Consider the following 22,917-nt stretch of genomic DNA (forward strand, 5'->3'; position numbering starts at 1 on the left):
TTATTGTTGGCTAACGTTAGGATTTGACCGCTTCCTGTCATTCATTCAAAAACTATGGTAAAAAGTTCGTTAGTCTGCGCCCTATGTAGTTTGTATGTGCGTTTTTACCGTACGCAATCAATTTCATTGTTTGGCTGCAAGTGCCTGGCCGTAAATATATTGTAATAGTAAAGCTTTCATAATGTAGTAGTAGAGTCCTCTTCTGAAAATACCGAAGGATAGCCCTGAGTAGATTCAATGGGATAATTACGATTTCAATATCCACCGTAGGCTATTAAGAGCGTTTTTCTTCTACTCACCAAAAGACAAGTGCCTAGTTTTTCATGTGTAAACTTCGGTAATGTCCACCTCATCCACTAGGCTCATTTTGCTATTGGTACACCAACCGTAAAACCTTTTTAATAAACAACTCAACTATAGGTACTGGAAAGTCGTAAAGACCGGGCTCTTTGCCTTTTTGTCTTTTGCTAAGGGGGCAACGTTACCCCACGCGCCATCTTCCTTCCATAAATAATAACTGGTTATCTCTGCAAATAAGCGATCCTTATGCACTTTTTCTCGTTTCAAACTATCAGCGAATCCCGGTACACTTCTATCGGACTAAATGGATTTTCTTATTCCATTAGTATTGTGGCCATATAGGACCTTTGTCTTTTGGGGTGAATCTAGAAAACATGCAAATCCTTGCCAAAACGGTCGGGAGGTCAGAAGCGCTTGCGAAATGCCCATCTTCCTTCAGCGCGTTCCTGAAAGCTCTTTTGAACACATTGCTGCTTTATATCTTAAGGTTCAGCGGCCCTTTAGACCCACTTCGTGCTCGTAACTATGATAATGGTCACTGAAATTCTCTTATCGAGAACTCGCCATCCCGTTATGCTATTAGCTGCTAAGGCTGCTGGCCTTTATGTTGACGTAAAATTGATGTCCGTTTCACTGGAAGGCAGGCATGTCGTTCCCGATGATGGTTGCGAGATCATTAGTGGCCAGCCATTCCATTCGAAAACCTACCTTCAATTAGACTCTCTGGTCTTTCTACACCTCTAAGCCAGCATTAAAACAACCGAAAAGCTGCCTACAATCCTGTACAGAAGTAATTATGCTATTTAGCTTACACATGACGCTCTTAATCGAGCTGTTTGGACTACCATTACACGAGTAGAATCACCCAATACATCGCACCTTAACTCATGCGCGCTTCTGTCTGCAGAACTCTAACCGGGCCTTATATAGCCAACACACGTATTCTCTCTTGTATGCTGCGGTCCACCCGCCTTTTCCGTCGGCTAGCGTCATGTGTAATCTACTCATAGGGCAGAGCGCAGTTTTGTGTCTACGAGCTATGCTATCGAATGAGGCGTAGGCAGCTTTGCTTAAATTGCAGTTGATCTGTATAATGTTAATTCGGGGTGTTGTCGCTAGCCTTCCGCAAATGACCGGTTAGCATGAAAGGAAAATATATTTTCACGTTTTCTTATATGACGGCCAACCACCATCCTCAAGGTATCTTTATTTATTTAAAAGTCTCTTAATCGTTTTCGCCCTTAGCTGTTGTACTATACTTACGTTTACAGTTTCATGGAGAACCGAAGATGTTTCACAAGTATACTCGGTTTAGGTGCAAGGTGGCTCAGCCTCTTGCTGCATGTCTTTTAGTGTCTCATCAGTAGTAGGTTCTTATTTGCTGTGCAATTTTTAGCCGCATGTCTAACTTTTCTATATTCTAGGTAGCATAGTGCCGAAATTAACTCCAAGGCTGAGAACTAGCCTATGATTTCTTTCTTGAAGTTTCTATTTATTCTATGTTTCGAATTTTACATCCGGTATCGCCGTCAGGCATATTATCAGACGAAGAAACGAAGGCTGTCTATGCTTGGGTTCGAACCCAGGCCACAACGTGTTCCTAAAATAAGCAGGCATAATGTATCTACATTACCTACTAAGCTACTACGGGAACTCTTTCTTTAAGTCTAGCAGTTATTTAATCAGCTCTAAAAAGGTCATCAGTAACTCGTCGTACGTGACCACCTATCTTCAGGTGTGCTTTTATATTTATCCAACCGGTTCAGTCTATCTGCAGCATCCTGGCTTCTTATCCTCTCTGCGGGATTTATAATATCGCTTAATATCTGATATATATATATATATATATATATATATTTGAGCTATGACTCGAGCTTCTTTTGTTATATTTTCTAAGAGTAAAGCCGAGCCAGTATACTCTTCTCTGTCACATATCAACGTTTTTTTTTAACTACTTGATCTCGTTCACCATGTTATCGTTTCAATAAGGTCAACTTTTTGCTGCAGCAACTTAAGTGTGTCCTCGTAATAATTATCCCCTCCATTTTTTGACTAAAATCACATTTTTGTTATCTATTTTCCACAATATCATAGCTGCATCAAATCCTTTATTACGTTTCTTACACAAACAATAAGTTTTAGCAATAAGCCTTATTGCAATACATTCCAGAATATTTCACATATTAGTCTCTTTTCATTTATCACACGGGTCCGTCTTGGAGTTGCCTTTGGTAACACCTTGTGGTCACCTTTAGTATAATTGGCAACCTACAACCTTCGTCGCCTTTCTTAATAGACAAATAACGAGCGAATAACAAGCCTGTTAAATAGGAAGTTCATTTTACGCGTTTCTTGTGTAATGTTAATACTGACCCTCCACCCAATCTGTAGAACCCATATTACGATATACGTCAGATATAAGCCTTTTTATTGTTTACACATCTAGGTTGAGGCTATAAGAGCTTTTCCATAGTAGTGTAAAGTAATTACCGATGGCTTGATGGAGAACACATAATACTATCTATCATTTTCTTCGAAACTGTCGGAAGCACGCGCCCTTAAGTCTGAGTAATATAATAATAACTGGAACTATCGTCTGATTGTTTTTCTCTATCTAGGCCGTGACTGAGGCATAGCGAAAACGTTGTACGTTATCTTCAAATAGCCACGCTATGCTACTGATTGTCGCGCCACAGGTTTATGAATCTTCTTTATAATTAAAAATACCTGGCAGTACTGACTGTTTCCTTTTCGCGCAGCATCTTGTCATAATAAACTTCCTTGCCACTGATATCCACTCCGAATTTGAGCATTAGCTTACGCCTGAACCTATTCGAAACCTCGCAATATACCGTAATTAACGAATTGTTGTTTTGCTAAAAGCCTCTTTGCTTTGTGCCTTCACAATTCTACAAAGGATTTTACTGGCCTCAAGAAACAAACTTAATAACTTACCGCTTTTACCAACTAGTGCCAGATTTCTCATAATAATTCAGCGTAGGAAGTTATCCTTTCTGGGCTGAGGAAGTTAGTGAAAAACGCCGCTCTCTGAACGCTATCCGGGAATATAGCAAACAACATATCCAGGTTGTTTAGAATAGATCGCGCTCACACAGTCTTACTTCAAACTTCTTCATGTTCTACCTACAACGATTATGAAACTGAACTAAGCTCAAGCCATTCTTTACGCATACACCTCATAACCTAAGCCGGTGGCCGTTTTCGTTCCTTTGCAAACCGCTTGTGTTCCTTAACCTTCCGTTTGAGCTTCCTTTCATCGAACCTACGGCGCAATCAACCAGTTGCTCGAGCACCTGGGAAGCATGGTCGCACTCACTTCGTACGAATGTGTTGAGACTGCAAAGTAGATCTCACCATAGCTAAAAGACTGAACTGTAGCCCTGGACAGTCCGCTAGCCTGTACAAACCACTCTACCTTCAAGAGAACGTACACCCTGAATTGATCACGTATATCACTGGATCAGTAGCGGTTGGAGTCAGGTTCAGCTAATCACTTTAAAGAAAGCGGGCTGTTGAAGTCCCCTAACGGATCTAACAGGTACCGCTTGCGTCAGAAACCCCACACAGGGTCCGCTAGTTCATTGAAAAATCAGGAAGCTTTAAACAAGGGTGATATAACAGCTGTCATTGCAGACGAGTGGCTGAAAAGCGCGTTTAACCGTAGAATGGCGGTCTGGAAACCCATTTTTGCGGTTGGACAAGTCCGAATCGTAGTCGTCGTGAAAGACTGAACAATTATCAGAATCTTGTTCCCTCCAGCTTTTTCTACCTAGAAGCTAACCCCAAAAAGGGCGGCCACGCTGACCGACACTAATGCCCTAGGAATAGAAAATGACGAAGTAAAAAAAAAGAAGAGTTTCTTTTCATTACTACCAACTTAATGACAGTCAAAATGCTACCCACGTTGCAAAACTTTCTAGCCGACGTCTTTTCTAGATATTTGGAAAGAATATCACCAAAAGTGCAGAAATGAGGAAAAAAGACACACCAGTGCTACACATATCGGAGAAATGGGAATGCTATGATGAGAGGGAAGGCTTGAAGATGCAGTTATTTTACGAGTAGCAATTACAAGCTTGGAGTCTTCAAAAAAACAGCTTCAGACCACCAGTCAAACACTCAGAAGCGATAGATGTCGAGAAGGGCGAAACAAGCCCTTCAGAGACTACGGGGCTGCGTAGATCCGGAAGAGACAGAAGCAACAATGGGAAAGATAACAAGATCTCGCGGAAGAAATATACAGATTAACATTAATGAAGCTTAACGGGAAGGCAGTAAATCATTGGCAGAAATGCTGGAAGAGGTGGCAGATACACATGTCGGGGTAAAGACGCCGCACGAATTAAACTGGAACCTAGATTAGCACTCAGTATATTCACAGGGCTGAAAGTAAAGACAAAGGCTTTCACGAGCAGCAGTTATAAGTAGTCACATAGAATAGTCTATCTGTCGCTTTCGACTGTTCGCACTGAGGAATATCAAGCTTGGCAATAACCATCGCTCTCCAGAAATACGGATGTAGCTTCCAACACGTCAGAAGATCGGACATATTTCGAAGGACTGCAATGAAGATAAGGTAAAAGGCAAAAAGGTGCTACAGGTGAGCGATGAGAGGTTACACGATTAGGGAGTATAATGAGGATAAAGGGCCATACTGCTGTTTGCTCAATCGAAGATTTCAAGCCAAGCTCTATGATACGCCCCGAATAAAAAACATTAGAGCAGATAAAGCAAAAAAAGAAATCAAGAAAATCACTAATTAAACTGATTATAAGTACGGTCACGGAAAAGCAACAGCAATGAACCTCAGGGATTTAAAAAGCAAGGACAGAAAAAACCAATGCTACACGAACCTCCGTTAGGCTAACATTAAGCAGCATAGCAAAATAATGAGAAACAAGATTAGGGCACCAGCAAACAGTAACGGGTGGACAGTAACAGGCGCAAGGTACGTCTAGTTCTTTTTAGTGAGTCACACAAACGCGCTCCTTATTAGCCAGAGAATAATAGACTTAGCGGACGGCTCGGTCTAAATTAGTGGCAGACGAGAGACAAGAGCAGGAAGGAGTATTGACTCAGTGGCTACAAGCAAGACTTGAGGAGGATTCTTTTGAGCTTAAAGGAGTGTGTGCAGATGCATGGTGAAAAAATATTTTAATTACTGAGTATTTTAGTGCGGTATTACCCAATGAGACAGCAGTTGGACCCTCATAAGTGGAGTTATTTTACAAAATTGGATGGCGGAGGGGGACCGAATGATGATGGAACTCCTACCCTCCACCAAAAAGAGAACGGTTCTTTCATTGATCTGGAAATTGCCAGTCAAGAAGCTTTATCCAGAATAGACGGATGAAATGTGGTAGAAGTTCTTCAGAAATGTTCATAGATTTGTATTTTTCGGGATATGCGGAAATATGACTAAGAAGCTACCGAACCTACGGCGAAGACGGTAGGTACCGGAGAGTCAACACAGTTTTGGCTCAAGATGTTGGTCGAAAGATGACTTCCATAAAATTACTATCAAGCGGAAACTGACAGAAGCCTGCAAAAATACCTCCCCACACGATACTCATCATCCTAGAAGGAAACGATCACTATACTGGTAAAATAAATATACCGTTGCGGCTTGCCTTACATGCATATGGTTGACACGAGCCTTTCAAAGGACGATTACGTGACAATGAAGAAAAACGTATGCAGGGAAAGGTGCGAATGAAACAGTAGAAAAGTAGAGAAAGAAGTCAAAGCAGAGTATAAAATACTGAACGCTATCATTAACACCAGCGAAAAGTGTAAATGGGACAAACGAGGTGGAAGCGATCGAGAACGTTAGGTTTAGACTTTTCTATAAGATTTCGACCCTTTCGGCGGATATCAAGAAAAAAGTTGACAGTTTTTTTTAGACAGGCAGGTATGAGAATGACGCATATAAAAAAAGTAAAGCCTGCAATACCTGATGTCGCAGTCGAGGAAGTCAAAGAAAACTAGCAAGCGGGTGACGTTCGATAAGAATTCCAGGCCTGATGATCCCACCGAAGGCTGTGGAGTAATTAAGGCCCTTACTAATGAACTTCTTTGAGAAGGTCGATTTCTGAAAAAATGGAAAAAGGAGGAGGCGGTCGTGATTCCGAAACTGGACAAGACTGGCACAACAGCTTTTAGACCCATCTGCCTTTTCGCTACGGGTGCTAAAGGCATAAAATGCTTTATGGCTCAAGCAACCAAGCTTTGTTAGACTGAGATCTGACTTTCGTAAGGGTAAGTCAATCCTCATAACTACTAAGAGAGTGCTGTACAGGACGCATAAGAAGAAAAATTCTCAAGATTTGAAACTACATCTTGTGATATGTGTGTAATATATTAGAAATACCTTCAATAAAACGAACTGGGGGTAGTCGTAAAGCTCTGGGTAAAACAGGCATTTCGCCATACCTTAGGAAAATAGAACCTTTATATCTAGAGGATAAAAGTCTCCAGTTGGAGGTCTGACATAAAAGGTCACAGCGGGACTCCTCCAGATGTCAGTCCTTATACCGATCTTGTAGAACTTCGCCTATGACGTGATCATTAATATCCCGGATATGCTAAGGAGCATTGTCTATACCGATCATCTAGCGTTGATTGTAACAGCTCTCTTTGTCAAGGCGCTAGAAGTAAAGACAAATGGAACCTTTGCCGTTATGATGGTCACTTCCTTAAGGCGACGTCAGAGAAAGTCAAGGCTATGCATCGGACTGAAATAAAAGAAAAAGTCGCGGGAGTTATTCTAGAAGTGTAGTGAAATCGCGTATAGCTTAAGTGACATATGACGTATTTAGGGGTGGTGATAGACCATTAGTGATCTAACAGGAACACCATATTTCCTATGCACTGTAGGAAAAGCACTTTGTAGTGCACTTAACTTAGCAAAATTTATGCCAGGATGAGATGCTTTCGAAAGGAGCTAGATACTTTCTAGCATGGGTGACAGGGTCCGTAGTGCTGTATGCTACTTCGATATGACTTTGTATCGAGCAATATCATTTTATAATTTGAGTTACAGATAGACTTTTCTGACGGCACAAGGGGCTAGAAATTGCTATAGCTCTTTGTAGCCGCAGCACATTGGACTGTTTATACTGACGCGATCTTCGTGCTTACTGAGATGCTACCGCGGGATCTTCTGGATGAAGAATAAGCCGAATGATGTTTACATGACAATATGGGTCTATTGATTCCCAAAATAGCAATGATGCAGAAATAGCGACAAAAAAAGCTGCAAAGAAACCGAGAAGCTGGACGGGGTCCCCTGTATGATATATATATATATATATATATATATATATATATATATATATATATGAATATAAGACTTCACCTATTTACACCTAAATTTTATTTATTTAAATGCGACCAGTATAAAAACTGCATGGTAAAGATAGCAATATGACATATGCGTTCTATGCACTTTAGGTGAGACAGATGAGGTGCTGTTCTGCGCTGTCTGAACCCCTCCGAGAAACGAGAAGTGTTGTGTGAGAAATACGTGGTTAAAAACGTTTTTGATCGTTTGTTTCATGCTACAGGTAGATGGAATAATAAAACTACCATCTTGCACAACAAAGAAGAGCTTTAAACAGTAAGAAGAAGGCCCGAAGAGGAGCGTCCCGAAAAAGAAGAATGAAAACGCAGCAACGGTAGCTCCTTTCCTTTCTTTTACAAGTCTTACGTTATGTTTCAAAACGGTTCCAGGTTAGAATAAATATTACGGATAATATGGGTTTAGTGATCTTATTACGCAGTGCAACAGCAAAGTACAATTCCACCTATCTGTAGCCGGGCGCGGCCACGAGTCAACGCAATAGCCCGCAGATCTATTGAAAAAAATAGCTCAACCGACCCGTCGTGATTCGACTGGGTCGGAGATCTTGTACAAACAGCGTTTCTTTTTATTTCATTTGAAGTGTGCAGCACTATTGTCAATCAGTTGTGCCATTTCAATAGCGTAACATACCTTGCGCTCCTGTAGACATATGGGGTGAGGGAGTTTATGAAGTTTCGCAACGCAGTTTCGACATCATGTTGAAATTAGAGCGATACCCCTGTTGACAAGTTACCGATAATTATCATTTGCGGGGACAATGTTTGGCGAGTATAGTAAACGACAGTCTCCATAGCTCCTGCATTTTTCTTGTTTGACACCTAGTTTGTTCATCGTCTTCTTTTAGAGTTTAAGGAGCAAGCGTGAACAATCTGAACAAAAATACTTCAAAGAAAATCGAAGACCCTTTACAGATCTGCAAGCCTTTTAATAGCTGTAATCAAACTTTAATGTTTCTCCTTTAAAGTTATTCTCTTAGGGTCTTCCTTTCTTCACAATAAATATTAAAACATAAATAAATGCTATAAGACAAAAAAATAAAATAAATAAGAAGTTGATTCGAAACAACAGACTTCCAAAGACTGGCCTGTTTTTTTTGATAAAATATGCTCTAAGTAAGAAATATGCCTCGTGCTGACCACTTCCGGCAATTTTGGTGGTCATGCTGGAAGAAACGATTTCTGACCTAATTCTATAATAAATTGGATAAATATTTATAATCTTTTAATACACCTTATTCACAAAGTCAATGAACCAAGGTATTTTATCCACCTTTTTCAGATAGCAACTGAGATACTTGAAATATATATAAATTTATAACAAGTTCGCACACTAAGTCGTATAAGCTATCTTATACATGACGATCTCATCTAACCTGCGAGTTAGATGCGACGAGCCTGGCTAAAGCTAATGTCATCCTGGGTTAGTCAACCTAAGGTTCAAAGAGTTATTGAGGGTCTACTAATGATTGCATTATACACTATATATCACCTTACTGCTAGTATTTACCAAGCCAGACTGCCCAACGATAATTTTGTGGACCGCGAAAGGCGTGATACAGATCGCAATATTCAAGCATATTGCGAGTTGTTCGGCACAATCTCAAGGCTCTTTTAAAGAACAAGGCCTTTGTTCGGCTTAAATGCTTGAAATACTCTGTGATTCTTTAAGATCACCCTAGGTCAAGCTCATCCCATATATAGCAGCTTTGAGGTCGAAAAGTAGCAAAGCATATAAAAGGGACGATCGGCCGAGGCTAAACGTTTTTGCATCTTTTTAAGGTAAGTGAATCGATTAGCACATGTCAGCGGTAGGTCAGAGAGATAGTGTGTCAGGGACTACAATCCTACCTTGTATTGCCTTGTATTGTAATTGCCTTTATTTTAGTTAAATTGACAATCCGTTCTAGTTCCGAGACGGCACAATGTAAGCTGACTAGGCCCCGGTGCTCATGAAAATGATTGCTCCCGTTAACAGCTAAATCGTCTTTTCTACGTAGAAAAAACCCTCCACCATATTTCTAAGCCCACATGTACGATCCTTAAGCACCACTGAGAAGGGAAGAGCGGCTTAAGTTATCACCTTTGGCCGCACCTGTAGTCTGGAAGAACGCTGCCAGCTCTGAAATCCCATTATCGATTATAACCATGTTCACTGGAGTATCGCTGCTATTAGGTCAAGCACGTTCGCGGCGTTGGCTAAGATGCTTATAAAACTAAGTTCCTTGGGAAGGTTTAAAACCTACAAACACTGCGTTGGTATAATGCTGAGAGCTAGTTAAAATTTCCTTGATATCGACAAGTGATCGACGAGCACTGCTGAAGCAATGGAATGATGACGCTGCCGTGATGCAGACCTGCGGTGGCCAAGCCATTTCTACGGCTGGGTGGCCATTTCGGCCTTTTATGAGAATAACTTCCTGCTGTCCAAAATCCTAAATGGCACATGTTTTTAATTTGATCGCTGCGACCGGTAGCCCTGCTACCGGCTATAGTGTTGCCAATTCCTTGGGACGGCAGGCGAGCCGACGATTATAATCTCTTCGGCCGGAGAAGCTTTCTTTCGGAGGTCTCTTCGGGCTGGACAAACCGAAGATTGTAGAGGACAGACGTGAATAAAATTTCACAACAATCGAGTTTTTCGAGGGGGCATCATGAACCTGCTCCAGGAGCTTCTTCGGGTCCGCTGTACACGGTAAAGTTTTATTCCTCGGAACAAGCGATAGTCCTAATGGGACCTCGAAGTCTAATCAGGTATATACGTTTAGAGCTATCTTATTGTATTTTACAGAGAAAGTGAGAGAGAGGGAGTGCTTCTCTGCAGCACCGCAGTTATTCCACTGGCCGTGTTTTGTTGCTGTTTTTCTATTTCGAATATCGTGCGCCTCATTTTCGCGGAATTTATAAATAGGAGCTAGAAACGGTTTCCAAGTTGTTCTTTGACTCAGTTGATGGAAAATTAAACCACGGATGAAGTTTGAAGAAATCCTTCGTAAGTTCACTGCCGATTCTACTCGTACTTTTCATAACAGTCACGGTTCGAAGACCTGCAAGGTTAGAAACGATGACTTTGATTCCACATATAGGTTACTCCGCTAAATAATTGGTCGTTGAAAATATATTCGCTATCTTTACAATTATGCGTTTGATATATATGACTATATATGAGCTTGTATTATATATATAGATATATATGATTATATATGGTTATATGAGACGCGTCGTGTCACGTCAGCGGCGGTGTTATTTAAAAGCTGAGATTTAGCGACAGTAGACAGGTTGAAATTGTACAGTCAAACACGAGCCTTGAAGATGAAAAAGTCGCTTTTATTTACAACTTTATTAGGATAAACGCACATAGGTCGCCCAGGTCCATAAAAAAATGGGCTCTGTTTACAATCGAAGTACGTTATCTCGATAAATGGCCTAAAGGTTATTCTGTGGCTTTCGGTCTGGAAATTTTGGTGTGAAAGATACTCCGTTATGGCTGAGCAAGTACAAAAAAAGTATTTGTAAAAGTTGAGCAAAGACGCCCATGAATAACCATCATATCGCTAAGGAACTTGACGTCCAACACCGAATAGGTTTAAGACCCTTGATGAAAGTTGGTTGCAAAAGAAGTTTCATGTCTGTGACTCCGTGCAAAAAAATTTACGAAATAAAGCTGTTTCCGAACCGGCTAATTATGGATGATAAAAAGTAAATCAGATACTACAGTAATGTGTAAAAAAATCAACAATCTAAGGTATAGTTCGGACCGATGCCGATGCAGATGCTTTTAGTAGGGTTCAAAAAGGATCGTATATTACAAGCTGCGGCTGCCTAGCAAAGCGATTGATTAAGCTTCTGTTGTCGTCTAGTACCGTTTTACACCACAACAATGCTCAACCACATACATCTTTAGTAACTCGGTATTCAGAGAATTTTGATAGGTAATTTTAATTATTATATATTAAATTATTATATATATAATATTATGATTTAATTTAAAGGGCATGTACCCCGGATCTTGCACCGTCAGACTATCATGTTTCTGTCCTTGCAAACCTTGCTTCATACTGCTAATTTAATTTTTGCAGATGAATGCAGACCAGAAACAGCAGAGGTTCTACAATGATGGGATTATGTTGTTATCAAAAAAATAGCGGAAAGTCCAAAAAGAACCAAAAAGCTCATATTTACATAACAATATTTCGCAATATTGTTTCAATATATTTTTTCGACCACTGAATATTTGAACACGTATGTGGACACGTAAAGTAATAAAAAAGAAAATAGTAAATTTGCCTCTAAAAGCGTTTTTAGTGTGTGACGCTTAACCCTAACGGAATAGCACGGATATGCAAGTTTAATATAGAAAGCAGGGGATCTTGTGGGCACGATAATTAAGCATTTCACTTTTTTGGGCTTAGCAGTAGTTTTGAGGCCGTATCGAGAAAACTCTAGATATAGCATTCGGTGATGCAGTGTTAGGAGACTTGCAACTCGTGCAATTCGCTGCAACGGTGTAAAATGTTGGTTTAGAAAAAAAACGGTTGAAAAAATACTCTTCATAAGTAATATTTGAATGTTGCGAGCCATAACGTTGAACCCTTTATAGAAGTTACCTGCAAGCTATTCACAAAATTAAGAAAGGAAATTTATTACTGAATTTTGGAAATCTTGGACCCCTTTAAGCACGTCGGCCAAACATAAGTCTAATTCTATACATGCCAAATATTTTCAAAATAGACCAATCAGAAGTCAACGAAAGTTTGCAACTATCAGATGCAGATGTATCCTTAGTTAGAGCGCGTAATAACTGCAGAGAAAGTTTCCTGCTAGCCAACAACCAAGTCTACATCAGTCCACCTCATTTTGATGGTAAGAGATATGGACTGAACGGTGGGCCCAATCCCTCGAAAACCCTAGGGATTAGGTGTGGTCCATTCTATCGTTTGACCTGTGTGGGTGTTTAAACATTTCGTTAAGAGCAGTTATGATCGGCTGCCATGATGTGCTTCGAGCGCGGTAGAACCTGTAAAGGGCGCTATGAACGGTGCGAACGTGCTGAAGGTCATCGAATCTAACATCAAAAAAACTACACGAGCATTTCCTACGGAAGGGGTTCTTCAGCGATTGCAAAGATCGGGAGTTCGTGCAGAGGAAACAATGGTTTGCCGACAAACTGAGACAGAATTTTCATTACATTTGTTGCTAGAGAGAACAACAGAAAATTTTTTAAGCTAATTTCATGACGGAAACCCAAATGAAAACGTACTTAATGTTATGAGGCATAATCTGCAATTACCTACTAAATGCCAGCTACGGTAAACGCATTATTCGAGAAGTCAATGCCGTTTATTTCCGATGTAGAACACGTCGAAGCTTGTTTCAGTATCTCGCTAGCCTCGTGGGCGTCTGAATGGTATCAAATAAAAATACGTATATTCTCTAACGTATACCTCGCACAAACACTAGTTAGAGGTGATATCGGTAAACTCACTTCCTTTATAAATTTCGGTGCCCTATATTACCATTAAGAAAAATGCTTTTTCAGTGGGTTCCATAAGGGACGAAACTCTTTTCACTGGATTCTACGATTCCACAAGGATTTGACCTAAGATTTTTCGTGAGCAGTTTAATGCTAGCTGCGATAGCGTCCGCATCGCATCCTGTCGCTTGCCTTGTAACCCATAGCGTTCGTAGCATACAGAAAATTTTTGTCTTTACAATTTTCTACTTCCGTTTCAATTTTCTATAAAACTATATAGAAACATCTATATTCCTATCAAGCTGTACAAAGCTGAAGGATGCTGTGATGAAACTGCTAAGATGATATAATGTAATCGTAGTTGTTTCAAGGAAAGAGTAATTTTAAAAGAGCCGGGTCGTAGCATAACGGACAGTTCTATATTAATCATTATTTCCTATGCTTATGACTTGGTTAAGACGGCTATCGACATAAACGCAACTTATTTGGGCGACACAACATTCTGTACAGCGATAGCGACGGAAGAACCTAGGATTATTCCTGTTCTCTTCTCTCGACAAGAAATACTTGTACGCGCCGTAACATGTATAGGAATATAGGCGTTTAATTTTCCAGGTTTTGAGTTTGGCTCTCCGTATCACAGTATATTCTCAAGCTACTTCGTCCGCTGATAGGTGAGCCTGTCGACAAGCTAGTTTTAACTACGTGTCAGCGCGTCTTATAGTCACGCGTAAGCTTCGCAAAGGCCATAAGGTTTGGTGGTGACGCAGCAATAAGTCGTCACACGGGCATGGTTCCTTGGCGTCAAAAAGCAGCCCGACGCGCTTAATAAAAACAGTTTCTCCTGCGTAAATGTGTACAGATCGTTATCAGCCTTACGGACATATGCGACGTATTCTGCCGTATGGGGTGATGTTTCCCTCAATTGCTTGAGAAGACGGACCTTGAACTCATTCCACGCCCCCGTGCTATCCACAAGTCATTCGAAGTAGTATTGGCTTAGAAACGGAAGAATAAGCAAGTCTGAGCAGGCGCGACCGTTTTAATCTATCATTTTTACGAGTAATTTTAAAATAGTAAATTTAGTGGCTACCCGATTTCCCCGGCACGCTTTGTCAAACGTTCAATTCTTATTGCTAAAAGAGCTAGTTCTTCCTGTAACAAGAAAAGAAATTCATAATGGCTAACAACAATACATCTCGTTTGGAATTCAAGCGAAAATCAACTGTTGATCAATTTGTCTAAATTCCTGCCAAGATAAAACAATGTTCTATCTTTTTTTCGAAATTTACGTTATGGCTAAATTTCATAAGGCTTTTGAAGTATGCTAAGAAGACCTTTAAAACCGAAAGACCTTCAATGGCGTTTGGATTTAAACTCAAAAATTTACGAAGTTGGTTTAAAAAGCCATTTTTATACGTGTAGGTCTTTCATTGAGAATTTAACGGCTGTTGTAGAGAGAAAAGTACCATTGGCAATCCAGTCGTCCAAATAAGCTCAAACAATTAGTCTTTTTGGGACATTTTGCGCCTGGTGCGATTGCTCTAATAAACGAAAAAAAACCGGAGTCACGGGATGGGGGCATTTCTCTTTTTTGCTTGTCGATAGCAACTCTACATTGATCCGCTTTTATATATACGGAACGTTCCGTCTAATTCTGGATCTTTTCTTTTTAAATAATATAATCAATAAGTCAATAAAAAAGCCCTGGAGATAATATCTATCGATATAACATCTATTCAGCTTAATTACACTTTGAAGTCGAAACCTAAATCACTCAATAGTTGTTGTAAGAACGTCCCTTTTCTAATTTCTTTTAAATAGTAATAGTGCGCCAAGCGGTGTTGCTAAGTATGGACTTGTTAAAAATTGATCGAATGAGAAAAAATATCCAGCCAAATTAAATGTTGGCTGGCTGGAAGTCAATAGCACACCAAAAGCATCAAAGGTCCAAATGTTCAAAATGGCTAAAAACTCCAAAAAGCGAGAAGGCCCCTAAAAAAGCTGACGTTGGATAATTCAATTTATTATATCTAATTGCTATCTTCCAATAATCCAAAACAACTGCTAATTTCCGGAACAAAAATTTAATATGTTAGAATTCATTTTCAGTGAAATTCTGGTGAATGTCCAAGGTTTTTCCATTCATTCACATTCAATCTTGTATCTTTGTTCTACCAAGAACTAACTTTCCTCCAATATTAATAATAGCAAATAAACAGATATCTGCAATGACAAACAGCCTAAAAAAGCCGATCCGAATTCAGATGGAGTGCTTTATATATGATGATGTCTAGGCTCAATTAAAGTTACTTCTTAACATATTACATTTTACAGAGGAAATCAGATAGGTAGAGAGAAAGAAGGAAAATAATTCAGAAAAAAAAGCACAGGCGCGCAGAAATTGTAACTCTGCAAAAGTCTGCAGGTTATTGGTTCAACATTTCTTATGGGAACTTAACGTTATACTTCGGAATAGTTGGCTTGTTGGTGATAACGATATCTTCGCGAAAGGTGCATTGCTGCACGCGGCTCCCCTAGTGATTTGCCAAAGAAAGCTGCCAGCTGCACTTGTGCAAAAACATTTCTCCTACAATCCATACTTTTCTTTTTCTTGGCTTGTGCTCGCCTCTCTTCCAGTCCTCCTATCGATTTACCCGTGTGACGTGCTTGAAGTATTTCCTCAATAGCAGCCTCTCTAGCCCATACCATAAGCCGTAGCTTGCTTACGGTCGGATCTTTTGGGACAGTATCGACCAGTTGCAAGCTTGGCTTATGTTTGTTCGTAGATGTAGTGACGCGAGAAGCGCGTGCAAGAAATGGATGGACTGCAAGGCGTTATTTACAGTGTGCATAACGTTCACTTGGTAGGCAGGTAAGCATAGCATGTATCTATATGCACTAGTCGCCACTATCGTCGTTGTTATTGTGTACCGGCGCGCAGCATTAGTAGCAGTAGCAAAAGTTGTAGACTTAGTGTAAGGCCGCAGAGCAGTAGTGACACGTTGCAGCCCATTGTTACGTTGGGCTGTTTGTGGTTGGCCACACATATGCGTACAGCACAGCCGGTGAGTTGATTCTCCCAATGGGGAGGAGGAGAGAACAGAGAAGGGAAAGGCTGGTTGATGTGGGGTTCGGGGTAAACCGAACGAGAGCTCGGCAAAGGTGGCAGTGCTTGCGAGGCGGCAACTGCGCGGGTGCTAGGAGAATAGGTAGCGGCACAAAAAACGTACGAGGGATGCCTAAGGTATCCAATGGTGGAAGCTAACGAGCAGAGGGCTGATGTTAAACCGAGACATGCAGCCAGGACAGCGACTTCTAGAAAAGAAACTCTATTTAGACTACAACTCTTGCGAGTTGCGGCGTCTGCCTTATTCCATTTCAAATTTGCTGCATCTACTGTCTGCTGTATGTTCATGCTGCACCTCCTCCTGCTAGACTACTTATACTTGATTCGATGCACCTTTTCTGCGACCACTTCAGATCAGTCAGCAGAACAGCAGAAGCTTCACTAAATAACAAAATCCACTCACCTCAATAGAATCGATTGGAAGCTATGCTGGGCAGTTGTTAGACCAACAACTTATCTGCTTGGTTCAGCGCATGCAACGCACGTGCTAAACTCCTTGTGTCCAGCTGTATATATGCATAATGCATTTAATACTTAGGCATGGAACAGTATCACCATCAGTGTTTGCATATGAAAATGTTAGTTTGCATCCTAGAAGCAGCGCGAGGGCATATAAAGTACAAATATTTCATCTACCTGTGGATATCTAACGAAATCTAAGGAAATGCATAGCGGAGAATAGGCCGGAATTGGTAGGAAAAAGAGAGGATAGCATCATCTATCCTGTAATAATTCTCCTGACAACAGCAGCTACTACTCGACGGGGTCCTTAAACTACTTGGTAGATCACGAACTCACTTAAAAGGGGATGATCGACTGCTTGGATTAAATATTAGACATGCTTGCATCAATACCAGCTATAATTAGTCGTATCAAATCGTATAGAGAACCGCTGCCATGAAAGTGCGTGGATGGCACGCACTTTCATGATCAAAGATGAGCTGTTGGGTATTAACACAAGTAGTTGCACTAGCAAACAAATGATTCTGTGCTGCGATTTACGCTGCATCTGAATTTCTTAGCTGCGAATACGAGTATTCTCGTTAGTGGTCTGCTATATAAATCACGCAATAGTTTTCGAACTATCAAACCATGCACTTGACTGACGTGTTCCCTTAAGTCTCTTAAGATCTCATGTTCTTTTCTTTTTCGGGTGCTTCAAGAAACGTTGTTACATAAAAAAAGCTTAAGATTTAAGGCGCAAATACTGACCCGATTGGCTGCCTACTTTTTTAAGTCCCACACTCCGGGAAAGACAGCGATAAGTTAGGTGTGTAAGGCAACTTCATAGCCAGAAACGGTGATCGGGCGGCCAACCAAATCTGGTTCTGAGAACATTTGGCTGCGTCCCTCTAAATCATCTTGACTGGATTCCGGGAAAGGTGAAAGCCTCACTGACATCTCCTTCCTTCTTTCTCAGTCTGGCTGCCTTTTTCCTGGTTGCGCTTGCCTGAGATCCGAACGACGGACAGCATTGAGGGTTTACCAGCAGTACACGTATTTCGCAAGCAGTCGGACATGGTTCCGGAAATGAACGTCTTATGTACGTCATTCGTCCGGTTGTTCGACCCGTCTCTGCCGCCTGTACCTACTGTTAAAATTTATGTCTAGACCGACTGATTTTAGCTTTTTAACAAGGCTACGGCCACTGCTCGTCAGTATGTCGCACGCATTCAGTCGCAATTGGAGGGATCAACCCCTCCGATTGGCAGAGCAGTGGCCTGTTAGAAGGCCGCCGATACACTTTTGAGCCAAATGTACTGATAGTGGAACAGCGCAATAGGTCTATCCCATAGAGATACACAGCCACTGACATATTAGAGCCAGCGAAGCAATAAATACGGCTGTAATAATTGTTTGCAGCCTTTGTTTCCTCATGACATGCTGTAGAATACGAACTGGCCGTAATCTGGCCTATTCTCTGTAATAGGCGGTTGTCTTTAGAATAGGATAGCACACATACTGGTTTCGCTGTTGACATCCGTGTCTCAAGGGCACATAATAATCCGGGTACCTATGCCATTAACTTCCTCTACGCAAGTTAAAATACCCACGTATTTACTTGTCCCCTGCTAGTCCAGATATAACTCGTAAAATTGTGCCGTCTATGTACCTATCTAAAACAATAAAACTGTCTTTGGCACTTTTTAACGGAACGAATGTGCAAAAGCTCTAATCTAGACAGTTGGTGGGTTTCATCCAAGCGAGTTATATATATATATATATATATATATATATATATATATATATAGTATAACACTTTTTAGGAAGAGCAGCTTACTACATTTGCACGCGATTATCCATAATGTCTGACGAATGTGCTGAAGCCAAAAAAGTTGGGGAAGCCTCCGTAAATGGGCGCGTTGGACTTATATGCAGAAAAGGTACTTTCCTCAATGTTGCCATTTTTACAAACAGAAGCTGAAAGTAAAGTCAAATTTGAGCAGTATGGAGGAACAAATTTTGACGTCGCTGCCCAAGTTCCATATAGTCAGATTGACGTTACCGTGGTTGGAATTCAGTCATCTCAACATCGTGTTTGTCTACCGGCAAGGTATAATTAAATTAGTAATCAAAATGTGAGAAAACGTGCTCAAGCTCACAGAGGCCCATTTGATTCAACTATATCGAAGAAAAATTGAAGTACTATAAATCACTTCTGCCCACTTTAGTTTTTTTTATTCATTTTGATTAGGTGATTTAGAAGAAGCATTTGGCAGACAGAACATCGCAATACAACTGGTGGAAGAGGTGTACACATATCGATAAAATACTGTGCCTACAACTGTGGTTTTCTACCGCCTTCTTTATTCATTATGCGCTTATATGCAGCCTTTACACTGGTTGTGCCAACGAGGGAGCCTCTCCAGTAAACGGTTGTCCATGTAATGCACAGCCAAGATTGATCCCAGTTATTGACGGCGAGACATTTCTGTCATTGTTACAAACTTCCGCGTTATGCACAGAAATAATCGGGTCACGAGCTTTTCTTTGCCTCTGTAGGCACAAAAAATGTGTGCGGATTAAAAAAGATATTACGAATGCTGCACTGCTATTAAAGTTCAATAATTAAGGTCGTCGATAAAAGTGCAGTCGCCTGTTTTAGTATTGATTTATCATCCTATACAGCATGTTTCGTAAGTATAACATAGTATTATAATAAGAGAAAAACGCTTTTTGAGATGCTCGTGTTACAAATGTACTGCATAGTTGAACCCGCTCGCCATCGTAATTACTTGCGTATCTTCTTCCACATTAACGTGAAATAAAAAGCCTCCAATCGTTAATATGAAACTGACCAGAGGCCATGTTTCGTGACCAAGTGGTCGCTAGATCACATTGTATGCCTCACCGTTGGCCCCTCTACTTGTGTCATGATCTTTTCTTATAGCCACACCTACAGCGATATAGTAGTATCAGTAAGAACGAGTCCCCCATACTAGCTGTTATGAACAGGATGTACAGTGGTTGTTTATTTAGCATTCGTTGTTACACACAGATTTATTTACACACAACAGAAAATTTTTTTTATTCAGCTTGAGGAAATATGCTACGATATGGTCATCCACCATTTAATCTTGTTTTCCAGATAGGATACTTGTTGGGATGTATCTTTCAGACTGAAACATAACTTAGTAAACCTTTATCACTTTTTCAGAGACTCACCAGTTTTTATTTTCAATTCAAATATGCACCATTATTATCTATGATCTTCTACAATTTGCTTATTTGATAGCCTATTTGTTCTGCAAGTGTAAAAATCTAAAATGCGGGCATCTATAAACTTTCAAAGGGTAATTTCAACATCATGTTAAGACTTAAACAACAACTTTCATATTAAACAGCTGTCGAGAATTTGAAACAGAATGTGTTTTGTGAAAGAAATGTGTGACGAGTATTGTCGTTCTCGGCAAGTCTTTAACTCAAAACCTCCGCATTTTTACTATCGTAATTATCTTCGTCTGAGGTGACACGTTTTTTAGCTCCTTTGGCTATTCCCCTTAGTCAAGCAAGTCCTTGGTATCACTTCCCCAGTATAAGCTCAATGATCCGTCCCCAACGGTGGCCTTAGCAAGGTTGTGTTTTGCTGGGTTTATCTGGGGTTTCGACAGCAGACGCATGAAACGGCGTAATAATCATATGCCGTGATAAACATCTGCTAGCTCTGAAATTTTAACTATAAATGGCCAATTCACGACAGCCAAATCGGAGCACTCAAAGAGCTGCATGTTAGCTACTCCGTCCACTGCACGATGCCGGTCGACCCCGTGCGGTCCAACGGCATCGTGCACAAGGACCAGTTCACCTTGGTTCGCTAATCTTCGACTGCTAATCCGGAGTTTTTCATCATCCAGTCGTTGACAGTATACCTCAGCTGTAATCGACGAATCGAAACCTATGCGACTAGTAGTAGGTAGATAGTACCTGCATTAGACCACCAACCAAAAACCGTGGGCTATTGCAGCTTTATATTTGCTTTAGGATGATGTCCTGCCAGTTCACCCATCCACAGATCTGACCGTCTGTGATTGTCGTAAAAGATCAATTTTTCATCAATACTCTGTATAAGCATAGATCACTATTATAACGTGAGGTCTGTTTTTGATATCCGCTTAAATCCTGCGGAACCCATTTGTTCAATTGTTTACCCCGAATAAACTGATCGAGGTAGACAGGTACAGTATTTATACATACACGAAACCTAAATGATTACACCTGTGCATTTTGATGGCTTCCACGACAACTCTTCTTATTCGTTTGCGACGGGATCTCTCATAAAATCTCAATTTCGAGTTCAAAATTTGTCTCCCTTTTCGAATTTAACGGCTCACGATGCTTCTAGTAGTAAAACTTTATACGGGGAGTTGTTTCCGCTTCAGTAATTCCAAGATCAAAGTCATACGCGTAAACAACTCGATTTTTTTTTTTGTTCTCCATGGCTCACTAGAACTCGCCTGCCAGAAATCGAAGTGATGACGATCGAGTAAAAGGCCTCAGATTTCGAAGGGTACAAGTGCATACGGAATAAAAAAAGAGTGCTATGAAATATTGTACCGTTAAGGCTACATGATTTTGAAATATAAGATTTACATTTGTCACTAAACAACCTAATGTTAAAGCAACGTTGGCACACTATGTAAAGTAAAAACATCACTAGAAAATATTTAGCTTTAAACGTCCAAAAACGAATTACAAAAATCAAGAACTTTAATCGCCGCTGGAGAAAAATACTACATATGCAGTAATGTTTTTATCGTCTCAGTGGTTAAAATACAATGAGATTTGTATACCCTTATGAATCTCGGACCGATTTTCCCATCGGGAAGATGCTATCGACTACTTCCAATTCGATCACAATACCTCAGTACATGCTTTTCAAAGACACTAAAAATAGAGCAAATTAACAGAATTAATCCTCATCTATGTAAGCACACTTTCTTCATTTTTCACGAAGCTAACTTTGCCCCAAATACTAATATATTTGCGCTAAGATCGTTCACACATATAGGCAAGTTTTGCAACCAATCGCTGTGAAATAGCACAACTCTGTGATGACTGACCATAGGTAGCATCCCAGGCGTTACTAGCAAATAGTACAACGCATTTAGAAAATTTTAAATCCTTAAATCTTTAGAATACGCGCACATATGCTCTGCTAGCTTGAGCGACGTTGGGTCCGTTCGCCGGGTTTAGTCGCTAGTTTTCGCGATGGTACAGTGACGTATTCTGCCTGCTAACCGAAAGGACGTAGAAGTGTTCTAATTCTGAGACAGGTCGTTTGACGCGAAGAGCCAGTCGTTTGAAGCGACGTTGAAGCATTTAGTTAAGTTCTATAGAATATGGCCGTATAAGAAATATGCTTTGGCGGAAGAGGTAACTACTTGAAGCTTCCATTGTAGTTTCTGTTTGTGGATTGGCAGTAGTTATATGTTCTGTATTAGAATATATTTTTTCGTAGCGTTGAAACTGCATAGGGTTACATCTTCAAAAAGCAATGCTTTCTAAAGCTAGACGGGTCAGAATGTGAATCAATTGTACTTGGAATATTACTAACTTAGAAATATATATTTGCCTTATAGACACACAGGCGGACCTGCCCTATATCATAGCTTCTTTATCTTTCACGATCGTATTGCATAAGGTTTGACCTATTCCTTTAAGGAGATATTATAATACTGAAATCCAATGACACTTCTGAAAAACCATATTGGACCGACTTGCTGGAGAACTGTATCATAAGCTTTAATGTATTGCCGAACATGTAAAACTTCACCCCCTAATCTAGTTCAATTCGACGCAGCTTCACTGAGTAGTATTTGTATAATACATTTAATAATGGATCAGCTAAGGGAATGGATAGATAATTCATTCCCTAGCTACTACCTATGGATTCACTGTTACCTCTGATCGTGGCCTAACTCTTTCCGAAGTTGTCTTTTTTTTTTTGAAATTGGCTATTATTTGCCATATTATTACTGAAGTTTTACTTTCTCTGAATTTACGGATCGGAGAGTTTTGAATAAACATGTATAACTCAGGTTCAGCCGAATTTGTCAGTATAATTTGATAGCAGCTAAGCGCTAGTGTATCGCTGCAGACGCGCAAGGATGCGCTCTCCTATGAAAAAGTTCCG

General features: G+C 40.4%; 2 long non-coding RNA genes across 2 annotated transcripts; one reads left to right on the forward strand and one right to left on the reverse strand.

The window, feature by feature from the left end:
- Nucleotides 1-1,771: 1,771 nt before the first annotated feature.
- LOC147757700 (uncharacterized) lies at nucleotides 1,772-17,605 on the reverse strand. Its single transcript, XR_015321949.1, has 4 exons — nucleotides 17,496-17,605; nucleotides 16,687-16,789; nucleotides 8,315-10,727; nucleotides 1,772-7,055 (listed from the first exon to the last, which is right to left on the reverse strand). It is a non-coding gene; the product is annotated as an uncharacterized LOC147757700 (long non-coding RNA).
- On the forward strand, nucleotides 6,447-12,178 carry LOC147757701 (uncharacterized). The gene is made up of 3 exons (XR_015321948.1): nucleotides 6,447-6,579; nucleotides 7,887-9,462; nucleotides 11,760-12,178. It is a non-coding gene; the product is annotated as an uncharacterized LOC147757701 (long non-coding RNA).
- Nucleotides 17,606-22,917: the final 5,312 nt, after the last annotated feature.

This window comes from Varroa destructor, unplaced genomic scaffold (genome assembly GCF_002443255.2).
Source record: "Varroa destructor unplaced genomic scaffold, Vdes_3.0 BEIS01000002.1, whole genome shotgun sequence".
Lineage (NCBI taxonomy): Eukaryota > Metazoa > Arthropoda > Arachnida > Mesostigmata > Varroidae > Varroa > Varroa destructor.